Source organism: Phoxinus phoxinus, assembly GCF_949152265.1.
Source record: "Phoxinus phoxinus genome assembly, chromosome: 14".
In the NCBI taxonomy this organism is placed as follows: domain Eukaryota; kingdom Metazoa; phylum Chordata; class Actinopteri; order Cypriniformes; family Leuciscidae; genus Phoxinus; species Phoxinus phoxinus.
In genome coordinates this window covers 1,427,245-1,432,244 of record NC_136889.1, presented here as the reverse complement: position 1 = coordinate 1,432,244, position 5,000 = coordinate 1,427,245, and positions in this window count along the sequence as shown.

Genomic DNA, 5,000 nt, shown 5'->3' with positions numbered 1-5,000 from the left:
ATACTTCATCTAGTGGATCAAGTGCTGTCATGTACACTAGGATTATTAATGTTTATGAAGTCTATTATTGAGTGAGTCCGCCACTAGATGGCAGAACAACACTTCTCAATCTCAATCTCTTATAATGCGTTTATGTTCAGAAACATGTCCACTTATTATTAGAGTATTTCCACATCACATGCATTATTACATATTCAATATAATCTGAGTCAGATTTACAGAATTTGTGTCTGTAAATTAAATATGAGTTTATGTTTGTCTGCAGCACAACACACTCGAGACGCTTCACTTTAAAGACCATTAATGATTTGTGTGTGTGTGTGTGTGTGTGTTTTCATCCTTACATCCATCAGGTTTTGCTTTCTGATTAAAATGGGAAAAGATTACTATTCTTTATAAATGTAAAGATATTACATAACCAGATCATGATCATTATTAGCGTTCTTAGCAACCCCAGCAAACCCCAGTTTTTTTTTTTTTTTTACCTTTTATCTTTTGTCAAATCAACTTCGATGACTAATGTGTGAAGATAACACACTATTTTGAGTTTCTGTTTATTAAGGCGAGACACTACAGGTGAATAGGGTAAACATTTTAAAATAATAGATATCACCATGAAGCTTCCTCAGTTGATTACTTACACAAGTTCATAAAAAAATGTATTACAAGTTTTTGAAATTTGTATGTTTAATTATGCAAATGATGCATTATCTCATTAAATATGCGCAATTTTGCATAATTTCACGGGATCGATCTGAACATATGATAAAGTCGGTTGCAAAATTATTTTTTCATTTTGATTACACACAAGATGGAAAAAATGTAAGAGGGATTTCAGGATATATGCTTTCATTACCTAGGAAATCTAAATATACTGTCCATAGCCTTAAAAAATCGATTTTCGCCATATTTTTTTTTTTAAAATGTCACATAAATCAGGCCAGGAATGATTTATTAACAAATCCCTCTGAACATATCTTCAGAATACTGCTAAGTGTATAACTGGAGAGTTTGGTGTACATCGGCTGAGATGTTTCTACTGGAGAATGACAAAAAACTCATTTTGAGAAAACGGCATTTAAAGATTTGAAATGTAAAAATTCATACTTTTTTAGTGGAAACAACTATTTACAGACACAATATCTTATCAAATCATTAGCAACAACAATACAAACCTCCTAAATCACATCAAAACTTATAAACACAGCATGTATGGCCTTCAACTGAACAGAAAAACCGTCAAAAACACACATCTGAACGTCGAGCGCGTCACATGATGCATCTGAACCAATCACAGTGTCAGACATTGACATCAGCCAATGAGATTTAGCTTTTAGAGTTAAATGCCCATTGTACTTTCACGATTGGTTGCTGATTAAAAGGAAATGACCATATTTGGATCTGACAGCATTGTACAGGAGAGAGAGAGCTTTCCAGCGATGTGTGTGTGTGTGTGTGTGTGTGTGTGTGTGTGTGTGTGTGTGATGACGGTGCAGACAGAGATCGTGGAGCAGCGGATGATTTATAACGCCAACTTTTGTTGAATTTCAGAGAAATCTACAGACGCAAATAGACAAAGTGTAGTAAAATAAAGACCTAAATGTGTATTTTGGACTTTTTTTTCACCACAAGTCTGAAGGAAGACATGTTATTGAAGACAAATAGCCCAAAATCTCAAAACTGACCCGTGAAAAAACCCCCGATGTTTTTGCCTGCCGTGTCTCGCCTTAAACCATTCTTCTTCATTGTATTAACTAAAATATTTAACTAAAATATTTAATTACAACAAACTCAAAATTTTAAGGAAACAAGGCAACTTGCTTTTTTAAGTTAAACCAACTTTTTTTTTTTTACAGTGTAGTAAGAAATCAATTCTTGATATCAAAAATAATGATGTTGAATGGCAGCCGATGGTGACATTTCACTAATGAAAATATAATTACATATATCAAGAATTCATATGGAAATGAATAAAAGTTGAATCGGCTTGCCGTGGATGTGTGTGACGCGTGTGTGAGATGCTCCGATGTCTTTCACCTCGAGTGTGTTTTAAATCAGATCAGTGTGTGTGTTTCGCTGCGTCACACAATCTCTCCATCGCTCTCCTGTCACCTTCCATCCATCCGGTTTGTCTGAGCGAGAGCAAGCGTGTCAAGGGCAAAACTAGCATGCTAATCACGTTTACTGTATGCCACGTGTTCATTATCAGGACAGGCGCGTGTGAATGTGAGACGGATAATGGATATGTACGTTTCATAAGCTAATGTCACGTAAAGGACGGAGACTCTTGATTATGAATGTCTTTATATAAGTTACATCCACAGAGTCAGCAGTCGTATGAAATATAACGCCGTCGCTATAGACGTCCTCCATCATTTACAGCTTCATTACAAGACTGCAATAAATATGAACTCTTTCCCCGCCATGTTTTCCGGATCACAGGCGAATAAGAAGCGATTTCTGATGGTTTTATCACGTGTTTGTGTTCTGTAACCAGTTTTCTGTTCGTTTCCTTGGTTACTCATTGTTTGATTGATTTGCACACCTGCAGTTCGTTTAGTTTGGTGCGTTCAAGTCATCTCGTATAGATCGTATTTACGAGTTGAACGCCACCACAATGTCGTAAATACCAGTGGGAAGCTTGTGATTTTCTCTAAGCCCCGATCTTTACGAGTTGTGGAAACATGGCGGAATACCACAATACAAGGTATTAGCTTGTCAGGCTTTTCTATTTACAGCGCAGAAAGCTAATCGCCTGCACAGATATGATAGCATTATAAAATAACAATGTAATGTAACGATAAAGTTTGCAGTGGCTTCAAAAACGAACTGAAAACATTAAAAAAACAAAGCACACCTTATGCAAATCTTTGATCTCCATTTTCTAGAACTAGAGTTTAAGAACATCGCTGTATTTTTGTGTAATTAATTAAGAGAAAGTAACGTTACTCCGCCATCTTGCTCCGACGGAAGTGACTTGAACGCACCGGCCGTCGTAAACACGACTTCCCACATCGTGCGCACGAACTTCCCCCAGGAGGACTTGAACGCACCATTAAACCCTTGCTGTGTCCCAATTCACATACTATCCGTCCTAAATAGTATTCAAAAGTAGAATTAGCACGTCCTAAATCGTAGTATGTTGAAATGTGTGTTCCTGAGACACCCGGATGATCTACTAATCCGAAGTGCAGATCGATGCGCACGCTAACGGCTAATATTGCCCACAACCCATCGCGCGATGGACGAGGATTCGGTTAGAACTACAAACACGAGTGAAAAGTATTAAAGGGCACCTATTATGACATTAAAAATGTTCCTAATGTTGTTTTGGGAGTCCCCAACAACAGTTTTACGTGCATGCAATGACAAAAAACACTTTTGTTTTCGTATAATATGCATTTATTTTTACCTGATTTGCTCACCGACTCCCAAATGATTCGTTCAACGACTCATTTTTCCAAACCCCTCCTCTGCGCGACGCTAATCTGCGTTGATTGGTCAGATGACCCAGCAGTGTTTACAGAGATAATACTTATTGTTTAACACTGAGTACAATGATGCTTTTATCAATTAAATTGTGTTATAATAATGATTATAGTCCACTGCTTTATAGTTTGTAGTAAAAAACTAAAAATAAGATAAAGAATTTAATGTTATGTTAGAGAGCATAGCCCAGAGTTCATATTGTAAAATCAGTCTTTGTTTGCATTAGCCTGATGCATAAACATAAAGTTTTTACAAAAAAAAAATGCAGTTACGTTACTACGAGGTATTATTCTATTCTTTAAGACAACTCCGAAAACAACGACAAACACTTCACATCTCAATACAATTGCCATTGAAGACCTAGAAGCTAAACGGTGCTTACACAACAAACAAAATAATTATTAAGCATGCTACATAAAACATAAAAGCAACAATTATTAATAACACTTACAGGTTGTGATACGGAGGAGGAAGCTGATGCAAATACACTTGGAACTGAACCTTTCTTCAATATCAGCCAGCTCGCGAATCCAAGTTTGATTGCATTTAAAAAGCAATCGTCTTCAAAATGGCGCGAACAAAGCACAAGGCTCGGACTATACTTCTGTGGTATAGTTGTATATATGAATTGTAGCCACTTAGTCTTCAAATGCTCCTCCTTGGGCAGATGAAAAAAGTTTGCTTTTGAGCCGCACTTCAGAACACAGCGTCTCGTCGCCATGATGTTTCCCTGCTGGCCTTGGAGCGCAATAAGTGGGCGTATCGTATTCAAATAACTTGACAAGTTGACGTCATCTAGTCAGAGAAAAAGCTTCGGTCTTCTAACGATTCATAAAAATGACTCAGAGTCGACTCTCACTTTTGAAAGACAATAACTTTATATACGGTGCACTTTCATATTTCAAACTTTGCAGGATGTTTTTGTTCACTTAGATCTATGTTACACACTACATGAAAGGTACATTTCAAAATTCCATAATAGGTGCCCTTTAAAAAACTACAAACATAAAGGACGCGCGAGTCGCGTTATATAGAGAGGTTTAGAGAAAGGGGTTTGAGTGATTAATTATTAGATTCTAAACTGACGAAAATTTATTTATTCAATGTTGTCCACATTATATTGCCTCCGCAGCAGCTTGTGTACTTTTGTAAAGACACGTTTAGTTAGCCATTAACGTTTAAATGAAAATTTGTTTAACTGAATTTTTCTTCAGTTAAACAAAGACAAAACTGAAGTCATTGCGTTTGGAAACAAAGATGAAGTTCTCAAGGTGAATGCATACCTCCACTCTAGAGGTCAAACAACTAAAAATCAAGTCAGGAATCTTGGTGTGTCTCTAGAGTCAGACCTTAGCTTCAGTAGTCATGTCAAAGCAATAACTAAATCAGCATACTATCATCTAAAAAATATTGCAAGAATTAGATGCTTTGTCTCCAGTCAAGACTTAGAGAAAATTGTGCATGCTTTCATCACCAGCAGGGTGGATTACTGTAATGGACTCCTCACTGGC